Source organism: Pseudopipra pipra, chromosome 8, assembly GCF_036250125.1.
Source record: "Pseudopipra pipra isolate bDixPip1 chromosome 8, bDixPip1.hap1, whole genome shotgun sequence".
Taxonomy (NCBI): Eukaryota; Metazoa; Chordata; class Aves; order Passeriformes; family Pipridae; genus Pseudopipra; species Pseudopipra pipra.
The window spans coordinates 28,145,933-28,160,249 of NC_087556.1; the positions used below are offsets into that span (position 1 = coordinate 28,145,933).

General features: G+C 37.9%; 1 protein-coding gene across 4 annotated transcripts in view; it reads left to right on the forward strand.

Annotated features, from left to right (window-relative positions):
* The window catches only part of VTI1A (vesicle transport through interaction with t-SNAREs 1A), a 273,119-nt gene that overhangs the window by 110,921 nt on the left and 147,881 nt on the right, over positions 1-14,317 (forward strand). The gene's annotated exons all lie outside the window — the stretch shown is intronic.

Here is a 14,317-nt window from a genome sequence, read left to right on the forward strand (position 1 = left end):
TTATTCTTGCAACTCCCCTCATGCTTATTTTAGTCTTTTTCCAAAACTCGGCTCATCTTCCTCTGTGCTGATCTTTAAATGGACTTGATACCATCTCCAACAGTTTGATCATATTTCTCTTCTTTATGCTTTTAATATTTTTATTGCTGGAAAAAAAAAAAGAAATTGATTAATTTGAAGAGAGAAAGCCTCATTCTTTGTAACCAGCATTCATGTAGCAATACTGCATTTTTCATATCCTACCCTGGGAAAACGCTTTTCTGTGCTCTAGAAGGAAAAATGGTTCAGTTCCTACAGCTTCTCTCTTCCTCAGCATTACGATTGCTAACCAGAGGTCACAGTCAGTTGTCACTGGAACTCTGTGTTTCACCAGTAGAAATGAGATTGTGGCACAAAATGGAGACCTAGCAGAGGTCGGTATTTTGTTCCATGAAATCCTTAGAGAAGGAGCTTTTTGTGTCTTAGGGCTGATGTGATGGCAGTCCTGTCACCAGCATAATACAGGTTTCTTGTTTCCATTTGCTTGCAGAATTAGAGAAAGGGCTCTGAGGCATCTAACCCTCCCACAGCTCCAAGGCAGGACCCACGATGTGAGTGGTTTAGCTAGTTTTGTTTTGTTTTTAATCTGGGTCGCAACTTCATATTCAGATTGATTTTTATCTTTGGGGAAGAAAATGTAGATTGTTTTACTAACAATGGGTAAACATTCATGCCACAAATGGTGATGTGACCTATATTTTGTTACTGTCCCCCATGCAGAGCTCTCTTTCCCTTTGGAAACCCAGATGTAGGAATGATGGTGAGAACTGGCTGCGGGCAAAGCTACATATGTCTTGTAGTGGGCTGGATTAGAATTTGCAGTGGTGTCCCCTGAGTTCCCATGGTACTATGATGCAGCAGATTTATTCAAATCATTAAATAAGGAGTTTTACTCAATTAAACATCAGAAGGTATTGATTGTATAGGACAGTTACTGGTATGTGCTGTTATGTAGAGGTTACTGCAGCTGCCCAGCTCCAGCTCCCTGTTTGTTGCATAGTTTGTGTTATGGAACTTCATCAGCAAAGCTTGGTGTATTGACAGTGCCCATCAGCTGAAGTTTTGGTGCCTGAAGAGGTGGGGTTAAACACCTTGATGGTAGTGCTAAAAATCTTGAGCACAGCAGTGGTTAATGATAGTGGTTAAACAGCCAGCAGTTCATTGTTTTGATTACAGCCATTAATTTGATGCAATCTTCTTTGACATCGCCATCATTATTTCAGGCTGTTTGCAAACTCAAGAACGTAGTCTTGTCACTACAAATTGTTTTCATTTCGTGTCTATGAAGATTTTCCTTGAGACCACAAGAGTCAGAAACACATTTCTGAAGAAAGCTTAGATATTGCAGCCGAATATTGCAGCAGAGGGTGAACACTACAACAAATTCTGCTTCTGTGTTATCATGGAATATGCAGAACCATGTTCAAAGGTTGCACAACAACTCTAGTCTAAATGTGGGGTTTTTTCTTTTTTTTTTTTCCGTTGAGAGACATACGATAAAAGGGCTGTGAGCTACCTAGACCTCAGAGTTGCTTAATAGCTTGTGGGAGCTAGCTACTTGCCAATTTTAGAGCATCGGTCTATCTGACTTAACCACATGTAGACTTACTGGCAGGTCTACTCAAATCAGTGGTGTAATTATTTACTTCTTAAAGAGAAAACAGGCTTACATTATAATGACCTTACAATAACTTTCAGTTTTATGTGGAGAAAAATAAACAGTTGTCATTTCCTTGTTATTTTGAGGTTTGAGCCTTTACCACAAAGGTTTTAAATATTTACTAGCTACTATGTTCTGAAATTTCTCTGTTTAAAAATACAATGGATTTATTCAGGGAAATCTTTCTGCTGCACCAAGCTTCACAATCTTGATTATAGGACATTATAAATGAATATCTTTCGCCACCATTTTTCTTGTTATTACTTGAGTTTGAATTCATTCAAACTGTTTACTACTTTTAGTATTTTAGCTGCCAGCTGAAATTTCAAAATACTAAGGCTTTTTTTTTTTTTTTAATTTGTGGTACAACCATGTTCCTAGAAAAAAAGTATTTTTGGCATTGGAAGAAGACATAAGTTTGCCATTTTTGTATCTGAAAAATAATTTCACATTAGAATGCTCCCCAAGGGTTTAGGTTTGTTGATGTCGGAGATATCAACATGAAGCTTCTTTTTTGTTAATACTATCTTTTTTTTTTTTAATGTGACCCCAAGTGGGGAGAGTGTTCTCATTTAATTATTCTCTGCTTTTCTTGCTTTGCCTGACATTGAAGGTTAGAAACTCCATTTTTCCTTTTACACCTTTTTGCTTATTTCTAGTAGTTACTCTGAGATCTTGAGCACTCAAAGGACACTAAAAAGAGGTGAAGCAGTGGTTTGGCTACTGTGAGGGAAGACAGCAGTTCTAGGGCAGTAGTAGGGCAATAATGGTCTGGTGGAGCTGGCTGTAGGAATTATTAACTTTGCAAGTATATTTGAAAAGCAAGAATTGCATCACTTCAATTTCTAGCTGCTTCTTAATGTATGACTCCTGAAGCTTCTAAGTAGTTGTGGTTTTTCGTGGGAAATGCGATGATTTCAACCGGTTTTATTTCAAATCAGGCTGGAAAGTCGAAATATCTTTTTTTTTTTTTTCTTCACTGAAAAGGAAGCTCTGCAGAGTTTTGGTTTGTTTGGAAATCCTGAAATTAAGCTTTTCAGTGTTCCCAAACCATGTTGAACTATTTCATTCTGGTTAGACCTTAACCTTTCTTTTCTCAAATTGCTGCCTGGCTCTGCGGTAGTTGTAGGGCAAGCATGTAGTCTTGCTGCTGGTACAATGAAGGAGTTTGGCTTCCTGGAGGTGATGCATCTCCATGATCCATCATGTCAGCTGATCAGATGACAGAGTTTAAGATAAGACCTTGGATAAAGGCATTTTATTTAGGTCTGGCAGAGAAAATGTCACTCTACACCAGCTGGAGCATAAAGTCTGAAGAGTCTAGACTGTGGGAAAGAAACTGAGCTCTTCCAAATGTCTCTGTGCCAGGTGAGACAAGTTTCAGAGAGTTTATCTGATTCCTGCCTGTGGCAGATGAGGAATGCACACTCCTGTTTTACCATCTCTGCTGTCACGATGATGATACCTCTAACAGGAAAGCAGGAGCCTTAGCAAGATACATGGTGCTGAAAGAAGGATGAGAGTCTAACAGTAGCATCTTAAATCACTTCAATTGTTTGCCACGTAGACCTATTGCAAGATATTGTTGGATAGAAATTCTCTTTTCTGCACTACTGCTCCCATATGAAAATGAGAGCACAGTAGCTCAAGCTGAAGTACCTGAGTACCAAAATGAACTTTTGTTTTGCTTCAATGTCTAGTCTGTTTTAGCCAGAGATTAAATTAGGACAAAATAAATTTCTAGCTGGCTGTTAACAATGTCACAATATGTCACAATATTTGGAGTGGAGTGCTATAGAAAAATTTAAACTTGTATTCAAAGTTATAGCATTAAAAAAAAATCTTGAAACTTCAAAAAACCATATACCTTCCATTACTCCCCGACACTGCATAAGCAAAGGCTCCTCCCCACGAGGAATGGGGTGTGGGGCAGATTGCCCTGCCCCAGCTAAGGGGCTTCCTCCAGTGCTGCTTAGCCAGACTTCAGGTGGGTCTCCCAGCATCCCAACACTCCTTTCAATAGGATGAGCAGCAGCATGTTCATTTTATAAATGAGTAAATGAACACACTGAGGATGTCAAGAGATGTTTTCAGGAGTATGTGTGTGATATTTGCTTTCAGAAGTAATGAAGAAAATGCTAAATGAGAAGGCTGGAACATTTTTCGTGAATGACTTTTTTCAAGTATGTAGATGCAGACTTTTTTTTCCTAGAAATTTTGAAGTTAAACCTAATATTTCTCATGTTCATAGGTAGAAAGAGCAAGCAGAACTCAGCCTGGCTTTGTGAATTTTCAAAATCTTCCCCAAAATAGTGCAAAGGAGCTTGCGAAACACAGAAAAAAATCATAAAGATTTATTTACACTGCTTGTTCTCCTTTTTGTCTGGCTAATCATCATATTGTTTATTCCTGAAGTGAGAGGTGATAAGTACATAATAGTAAAAGCTGATGGGGAAAAAGATAGTAGCCCTCTTTGTAGTGATGTAGTGTATTGGTGAGATGCAGCCCTTGTTTCAGCTGTGGTTTGTTAACAGGTAATACTCTTTTGGGCTGGAGATGGAGATTGAAAGGGGAAGTGGAAACTTCCTCCTTTGCTTTTATCATCATACATCCATTATCCAGGATATGTGAATTGAAAGCCATATGCTTGGAGCCCCAAATATCGCTCTGTATGTTTAGGCATCTCAGTATAGGTCAAGAAGTATATGCAGCATACTAAACTGGGAATTGTGGGATGAGTGGCTGTTTTGGTCTTGGTAATAGAAAATGCAAGTCATCTTGGGTGGAGAAAGTAGGTATATTTTTATGCAGGGCCCAATCCTAACAAGTAAATATTTACCTTGGAGCGGTAATGTCATGTTACCATGCTATTTCATTGTAAGAATACGTAAGAGGTAAATGTTTGCTTTTAGTTACTGTCCCTGGAGCTTTTAATGTAATACTGTTTAAAATCGTTATTCATGTCGTAAAAAGGCAGTTTTCTCTTCTTACAGAGAAAAGACCGCAAAGACAACAGCAATTCAAGCTTCCCTTAAGGCTCCACCGTGGTGCACTAACCCATCCTGCAGAAACAGCCTCTAACAGTCCCCTTGTTAGTGTTTGTTATGCCCTCAGCCCGTCTGCCTCAGTGGCTGTCAGTGGGAAGGAATTTGGGTGGTCATTTTCCTGATAGGGACATCAGTTCAATTGAAAGTGGATTTCTGCCTCAAAGGCTTACCACTCAGCAGTGACTTGTGGCCATTATTGCCTTTATTTGTTTCTGCTATTGTCTTGTAGGGGACGAATGCAGAATCCTACTGCTTATTCTGTAGATCCCTATCTGCCTTTTTAGTTACCTGGATTATAACAAATGACTGAATCAAGTTTGTCTTCAACAAAATTGAATTTCATACCTTTTAGACTTGCTCTACATATAGAAACGAGATGAATTTGAGGGTTGCCAGTCACAATTAGAAAAGATACTCCAAGTATATTACCTTACTAGACATACTTTTTTCCTACCCACAGAAGACAGTGAATGGTCAGTCATCTTTGCAGCTATTGCGAGTGATTTGCCATGTCTTTTGACAGAAGTGGAATTTTATTTTAGGTGACTTAATCATGGAGTCTTCGTAGAAGTGGAAATAACGATAGAGTGTGGTCTGTGACCTTGTCAGTGCCGATAACCCGGGCTATACGTTCAGATTTCAAACAAATGAAAGTTTCTGTCAGTAATCCCGAGGGTGATTTCTACAACTTCCTTGACAGGAGTATTGAGACAAGAAAGCTTCTAAGAACTTCCTTGGAACAATACTGAAAGATAAAGCTGTCTGCAGGGGAGCAGGTTATAATGAGGGCGGATCCCAGCATGGTGAGGGCAGCAGATAGTGATCTACAAAAAGACCAACAACGGTATCACCAAAAGCAATGGTAGGAGGATGTTACTGTGTTTTAGCACACGATGTGGTAACTGGCAGCAAACCAGGAGTAGATTTTGTGTGCTGAGCTAGTCAGGAATTGTTATATTTGTGTACGATGTTTATTTGCTAAGCTTTATGGTCAACTTCATTACTCTTCATTTTATTCATTATTATGTCATTGAGCAGAAACTTGTTAAAAGATTAAAAGTTCCAATTGGTTGCTCATGCCTAAGGTATGTAAATGCTTTGCAGCTCCGACAGTAATTTACTGACATTCTGGCAATTTGCACTTAAATAGTTTATGCCCACGCATATACATGCACACAAGCACAGTGTAATCGAGTAAAATTAGCTCTTAGTATAAAAGACCTGATCCTACAGAAAATCTCTTTTGTTTCTTTGGAATTGACCAGTTTAAAGTGTCTATGGGAGAGGTTCTCAGAGAGGAGCTAAAAACAAACAAAGTTCCTGTAAAATCCAAGGTGCAACAGTTCGCGCAGAGTTTCTTTTGATGCAGACATCACCAAAAATTTCATAGAACCAGCTTTTCAGATAGGTCGCCTGTGTTTATACAAGTGCACAAATGCACATATGTTGTGCACACACAATTGTAAGTGTAGAATATTGTGTGTGTCTCCACATATATGATGTATTCAGGCATATAATTTTAAATCACGTTTTACCCTTCTCACGCTCAACATGTTCTTCTAATTTGCATCCAGCTTTACAAATACTGCTTGTGAATAGTGATAACTCTTTTGTTACAAAATAGGGGTTTGATACCAGGCTGCCGTGTGCTCAAATCTGGTACAAATGCTCACATTTTGAATCTTTACAGGCAGAATTTTCGTGGGCACAAACTTACTAAACTCTGTCTTGAAGTCTAGAATCAGGTGTCAAACACTCAGAGTAATTATTCTCTCTTTAGAGAGCAGATATTTCCTCAACCAAACATGCAAAATGATGCAGTACCACATGAATTCAGATAGCACAAGGCTGATAGGACACTGCAACCTTTTCCTACAAAGCCAAATTACAGATTTGGCCATAAAAACAGATTTTTCAAAATTGATGAAATGCTTTTATTTAGGCACCAGGTGTTCCTCTCTTTTTTTCAATTAAAAAAAATCCAAACCACTCTGTCATTTAAAACTAGACAGAGGTCAGATCTTTTAAGAGATTTTGGAGATTACTGTAAAAAATGTATCTTTTAAAAAAAAAACCAAAAATTATTTACTTTTATTGAAAATTATGTAGTTTCATGACTTTGTGATATTGGAAGTAGAAAGTGTAATATATATGTAACAATGATTGTATAATCATGCACAGTACTCTTTGTCTACAAATAAGGGATGAAGTCATGTCATGGAAGAAGTAAGACGTGAAATTGAGTAAAGAAAAGTGAACTATACATAGTTTTTGTCAAACACTGCAGACAATAGAAAATGCTTAAAGACTTGGGAAAGAAAAAGATTTTAGTAGTTAAAACCTGAATGAGAAGAGATGAAAAATAATGTAGACTCTGTATGCCACAAGTTATGGTGTTATTAGAACAGTCTGTACTGGAAGAAAGGGATTTCGAGTCATCAAATAGACAAGACTGCTCAGTTATAAAAAGCTAATAATTGAATGAAGGTTTCTTTAAGTTTTCTTTAAAGGAGGGACAGTGGGAAAATTTGAGAGAAAATTGAGAGAATTGTGGTATCCTACAAATAAGGTACATTTATCTCAAACATACAAAGGAAATACGGAGAGGGAATATATTCTTACACTGAATACCCAATTGAAAATATTTTCCACCTTTTATTAACACAAAATTTCTTACATGTAATAGGAACAATCTGTTTATAACCTAATGACCTGTGATAATTTAGCTTTAGAGGGGTGAATAATACCTTTTTAACTCACCACCCATTATTTTTCCCAAAGTTATCAGCTAATCTGATAAAAAAAAGCATCCTCTCCAATACTGCTTTACACAAGGGTAACATTCTGTCTAGAGGCATTTCTGGGGAGTGAAGCTGTGGTGTTGCATCAGAGTGAGGACAAGGTGCTTCATTTTGTAATTTCTGCCATTGTTTTATGTTTCTGGAGTGTCTCTTCAATACACACATTTTCAATGAGCAAATGACTTTGCTCTGAGAGCCAAAACTGTAATAAGCTTCTTGCATAGGTTTCTCAGAGGGTGTTACCTCTTTATGATCTGTTGTATTTGCCCGGGTTAGGTTAACTTTTTCTTAGATTAACTGATAAACCTAAAAAATTAGCAGTTTTTATTTATCAAGTAAACGCAGCAGTTTGTGGTTTTCAAATGAGGAATTTGAATTTTGAATGACGTTTTTTGCTGCTTTTTTCCCTTTTTTTTCTTCTCTTAAGTTTAGTATTTCACATGGTGGTTTTTTCCCTTCACTCTGTATAGTAATAGTTTGGAGAAGAAGGTATAAGTTGTAAGACTTAAAGCAGTAGCAAGGAGTAACAACCCTATAACAACCTTTTTTTTTCAGTTGTCAGAGTGTTTCTTTTTGGTGTACAGAAGCAGAAAAGATGGTCAGTTTGCCCAGGACATAAATCCTTTCTGTCTGATAAACTCAGAGACCATCCCACATAGGCTAATAGTGACTGGCAGGGGATAAGCCGTTCCAGGTTAGATGAGAACCAAGCACTTTCTCTTTACTGGCATGTAAAATAACTATTGAAATCCTGAAGTCAGTTGTGAAAATGCCAGGGATTTTTTGGAACCAGGATAAAGCCCTCAGGGATTTGTGGCAAGAAACAATTCTGCACTGGTCAGTGAAATACCCTGAAAAGTCTCCTGGAGTCTTCTACATGTGGATTTTCCATTTGTCTATAAGCAGAATATTTCAGAAAAAGCTAAACCAAAAGTATCTCTGCCATTTATTACCATGCAAAATAACAGAAAGGAATGTGAAACCACCAGAGAATTCTGAAAACTGAGCGTCCAACCAAACTGTTACTTGTGATTTGAAGTTTGTAATCAGGTAGATTTCTCACATGGTCTTTTTTAACCTAATTCTGTTTTCCTACCTTTACTTCTTTATGCCTAAGAACTGGAGGGCAGAATTTCTCTCATTTTTGGATAGTGATATAATTATTCATCTGCAAAAGCAGTGGGCTAGATTCAGGACAAGAGAAAGCCTTTGTTGTTTATAGAGAATAACTTATTTTTAGTAAACCTTTTAAAAATGCACAATTTTTTGTTTTAAAAAGAGCTATAGAAGGCCATTGAAATGCAGTCAAATAAATTGGTGGTACTCCCATGTCACCACTTTCTGTTGTTAGTAGCTACAAAAATGCCTGTATTTCTATCCTCTCGATCTCTTCTTTCTCTGCTGCGTCTTTCCATCTTACACGCACTCGTATCTGCACTTTTTCTTTCTCGCACACAAATGTACTGGCTTTTAGTTTTCCAACTTTAAATTGATTAGAGCACATTAATTTTTAAATAAGTGTCACATATCCTTAACCAAGCACTAAAAGGTTGAGAAGGCTTCATGGTGTAAAGTCTGATCCAAAACTCAGTGAGAAGAATTTTAAAAATGTGGGCTGCCCTTCATTAGCCCTCATGATATCCCTTGACAGGCAGTGTGTGCTAACTCTGCCATGCCAGGCCAGGGCAGGACCAGCTGCCATGCACCATTTACCCTCTGTCAGCAGCTTCACTCAGAGCCCGGGCAATACTGTACACACGAGTCTGTCATGCGTCAGCATCAATTAGGCTCAGTTTGCTGCGCTTGGGAAAAGCAACAGCCCTACTATTAACCATTTTATTTCTTCCCTCCCCCCCCCAATCATCATTTGACTCTCCAAGAAAACTGTTGGATTTGGCAGAAGTGTTTTTGTAGCCATTCTTGCAAACGGCAAGTTTGTTTTGAAAGAGCTCACTGATTCAGATGAGTTGGTTTCACTGCAAGGAATTTGCTTTATTGGTACTATTATTTAAGTGGGGAAGTTATATACAGCCTGTGCACTTACAACCCAGTCTGATATTCCCTTTCACTTGCTATGAAGAATTGTTGATGTCTGTCTGCCTGTACCTATATATATAGACTTATATATACAGCCATGCACATGCAGTCACAGATTGTAATAGTAAGCTTTAAATCTATCATAAGGCTAGGGTGATAATATATTTCATTAAAATTGTATCTTCTGACCTTCTTGTATTATATACTCCACAAGTTTTCAGTTTTCCAGTTGTAGATACGCCCTTGCATTGTTTTTTTCCTGGGTATTGTTGTTTGAATTGATTGTTGCTAAAATTTTCCCAACTTTGTGAGAAACCCACATGTGTGGTCATGCCTAAATTTGACTCACTATTTTGTGGCTTTTCACCGCTATTATGAAGGGGGTGGGGAGCAAGACGACCACCCATGGTGTGTTCTTGTCAAGCAGTGTGGTGAGCAAATGGGTTCGCTGATGTGCAATGAGTGTTAAGAGAACAACCTCTTCTGGCAGAGTTTTCAAGCACTTCCCTCCTTCCCCCCCTCCCCAAATTACAGCTTCTTCCTCCGTGTAAGTATAGAACACCCATGACTATTTATATAATAAAAGAGCTACTGTGTACTTTAATGGATAGTTAAAGACATTTTCACAGGTCTGTATCCACATGGGATTTATGGAGACTTATAGGCCTGGTCAGTTTGTAAAATCGTGATAGCCCAAGAGACTGTTGTCAGATGTTGGTAACAAGACAGTGTTTGAAAGGAATCAAAACAATATAAATCCTGTGAGATCTGTGGCAGCAGGATGGGTTCTAATGGAGAGGAAGGCAGGGTCGACCACCACACAAGAGAACTAGGAGAAGAAAGTGTTTTTTCTCTTTCAAGCTCGCAGCACCAGCAGGGGTAAGCAGATTTCTGAAAAGAATCTCATCAGTGGATCAATCCAGTGTAACAGATGGAGTGCACAGATATTGTCTATCAGATTTCCATCGCATGTGGCAAACAAATACATTGTTGCAACTGTTAGCAGCAAAACTTTCCCTTTTTTTAACTTCATAATTACCAAGAGTTGAAAAGAGCTGTGGGTTAATGATTTCCTAACAATAACTATGGGGGACTTGGAGGATAGTAACTTCCCCAAGGAATATATTAGTAGGAGATATAAAGTCTCTAAGCATCTTGAATGGAAGGGTTTGGATCTGCAGAAATAATTGCCTATAGCGTTGCATTTTAAAAAGTGGAAATTTTCCTAGGAAAGGGAGACTGGGCTGGATCTTCGTTTCCTGTAACTAGCAGGTTTACACTGCTGACAGCAGAGGCAAAGCAGTTCTTACCAGTACAAAGTTTTGGACTTTGTTGCCATTGTAAAACCATTAGCAAGAGCAAGATCTGGGATGTCTGAGAACAGTTCACTGTGAGTGCACAGTTACAGCAATCGGAGGCAAGGTGTGAGGCTATGAATTAATTTCCCAGTGTTATTAGTGATGCTGTTATTATTTAGAGGTTAATTTTATTAAGTGTTGACATGGATATCAAAGTCTGGATGCAAATATTATAGAATCATAGAATAGTTTAAGGGACCTTTAAAGATTATGTAGTCCAACCCCCAAATATGTAATGATCTCTTGGCATCTTCTTCAAGTGATAGCCCTGAAGATGGACTAATGACTGTATGATACTCATGGTGATGGTGTGGATACAATAGATTTAGAAGTGATGGTTATCAGGGATTAAATGGTTAAGCTTGTAACAAGAGCATGTCAGAGTTAATTTTTGTAAATAACAGTTGTTGGACCTAGTAAATATGTAGTTAGGAACTAAGAGACCATGGTTTAGTTACCAATTAGTTACAGAAAGTATGGACAGACAATTTGAAAAGTTTCTCTAGGCTCAAATGAACCAAGTGGGTAATAGGGTGGGTTAGTTCTGTGAACTAAGTGGAAAAGGATTGTCCGGGATTGAAGGCACAACTCAGATACCCAGAGATACAGAACTGCAGCCATTTGAGATGACACAGGGCATCTCCCATCCTTTTGCCAATTCAGAGGAATGCAGGTCTCCCATAGATCCTTTATCCATAAAGCTGAACCCATTGAGAGTGTCTTGAGTAATATTCTCCCTCACATGGCTGTAGGAATCAGGGAAAAAGAATCAAGCCTTGGATCTTGACAAAACAGATGTGTTTGACTAACCAGAGACACTAACCATGTGTTTCCATCTATGGAGATATTCAGACTCCTGGGAAACCGCTCTAGGTGACCATGCTTGAGCAGAGAGGTTGGACCAGATGTTTTCAAGACATTCTTTCCAACCAATTCCAAGAAGTCTGTGATTCTGGGAAGAAAGATGAGTATAATGCAAAATCTAGGTTCACCTCTTTGTTTATCAGGTGTGTGGAAATGGGAATTCCCAGATTCTCAGAACTTTAACACGCAGCAAAATGGGTTATATTCTTGGGAGCTGTGACAATTGGGATATTGGGGTTTTTGCTACAGCAATGCATAGAATCTGTTCATCAGTTCTCTTAGTTTTGTTTTTTAAAACCTTTTGCAACATAGCATATAGAAAATGAGAGAAGATTTACTCCATGCTTAAGGCACATGACTCAGATGGTGGTAAAGTGTTTTCAGTTCTAATCTACCATGAAGCTTCTCCTTATTGTGTGTAAAGCTTCTCAGTCTTTCTGAGCCTGTGTTTCCTAACTTGTCAAGGAAGCTGTTTAAGGCAGGGGCTAACTTTTTATCCATTGTATAAAGTGTAGTTAACTTAGTGAGACTGAATGACTACCATTACACATCATTAATGAGGTTTGAGAGTGATTCTGGTCCAAAGAAACCAAATGTCCAAGCCAAGAAATAGCAGATATGCCTTGACCTTGAATATCATTGAGTTTCTGGCTAATATTGTAATTCACAATGTTTCTGATCTTAAAGGTTTAGCCACAAGAAAGAAGAATTTTGCAGAAGTAAAGTGTAAAGTGAAAATGTTTACATAGCATCTAAAACAACAGAATAGTACCATTAATTTTTCTTTGCCTTTTTCAACATATATGACATTATTCAGTATTTTTTAACTCATGCTCTAAGCTTGCTGTATTTCATCAGTACTTGAGCCACCTCAAATAAAAGTTTCATTTGGAATTGGCTCCTTTGCACAACCCCCACTCTGATGCTTTTTCTTTTTTTTTTCATTTCAGTCTCCTCTTTGGTTCCAAGAATTCTAAAACAAAAGCCAAAATAGCATTTACACCCTTGCTTCCTCCAAAATACCTCTCCTCCTTCTGGGCCTACTTTCTTTGCACACTAACCCTGTAATTCTAGCTCTGCAGGGGCCCTGGTGCCTTTATAGTATCATAACCAACTTTACATATCTGTCTAGATACTGAATAACCTTGCTTCTTGGAAGAAATAACTACACACCTAGCCATACCACTCTTTATTTGCCAGTTAATTGAACCCTGCTTTCCTTTTGTCTCTCAAAAGAATGGAAATTATCAGTTGCTCTCTGAATACCTCTTGCCCTATGAAAAAAAAATTATGATTTGCCCTATTTCCTCACAAGATCCAAAGACCCTTTACCATAGATCTTTAAAGTAGGAGAGGGATGTGAAGACAGGTAGATATTCACCTAATACTCAACAGTTCTTACTGTATCATGTCACAGCCCTCAAAATAGAAATATGCGGTGTACAAAATGCGACTTGCACATAATAGTTCTCTAGTCACAAAAATACATAAAAATCACTCCTTTGGGTTGCATTATGGGGTGTTTGTCTTGCCTGTGAGTTCTGTGGATTCAGGCCCTGACATGCCCACTAACCTGTTAGGTGTGATGATGTCAGGACACCTGTGGTTTAGGTAAATACTAACAAAGAACGGTATTGAAGGCACAGGCAAACTTGCAACACATGTAAAGGAGGGCTGAGAAGGTCCTTCTTGAATTAACCATTCTTGTGCATTACCAACAGGTTTCGAGAGAGTTGTACTTTTTCAGAAACTACCTTTATGGAAACACGAGAATTAGTAATGAGTGAGTTCGGTGAGGATTCTTGTCCATCCACCTGACAGAGAAAAATTCCTTGCTAGAGGCAGCATGTTTGGAGGGCTTAGATAAAGCTTGATAAATTGGGCAACTAGATGACAACATCATTAGGGACATAAATAAAAGAGTTCAAGAAAAACCAAGGTAATGATAACAAGAGTCATAAATTACACAGTCAGGTGTTGGCTGAAATTCACTAAAGGAAGTAAGTGAACTGTGTGTGGTATTTTATGGATTACATGTATATATGTAAATATGCATTATGTTGTGAATAAAAGGAGAGCAAGTAGGCTTAGCATGAATGGGTTGTTTTTACCACTTTAAGTTGATTTTGGACATACTAATATAAATATTTATTCTCAGATGACATTGAAAAAATGGCGATACAAACTTAGCAAATAGTCTTCTTTCTAGAGAAGACAATGTGGTTATGGAATTGACTTTGACTGAAGTTAACAGAAACAGCTCTGGCACTTTCAGGTAGACTATGCTGTTTCTGAAGTAAATTTTGGTATATCATAGCCAGACATCTACCTCCTACATGTGCTTACCTCAAATCAGATATTTAGTTACCTAGTAATAGTGCATCTAATTATTCTCAAGGAAAAAAAATATATTTATGAAACAAAGGGGTATTTTGAGACTTAGTAAAGGTTTCACTTAATTAATAACTCAGGTACCATTATTTATGTACTTTACTCTGAAATATCATTGAA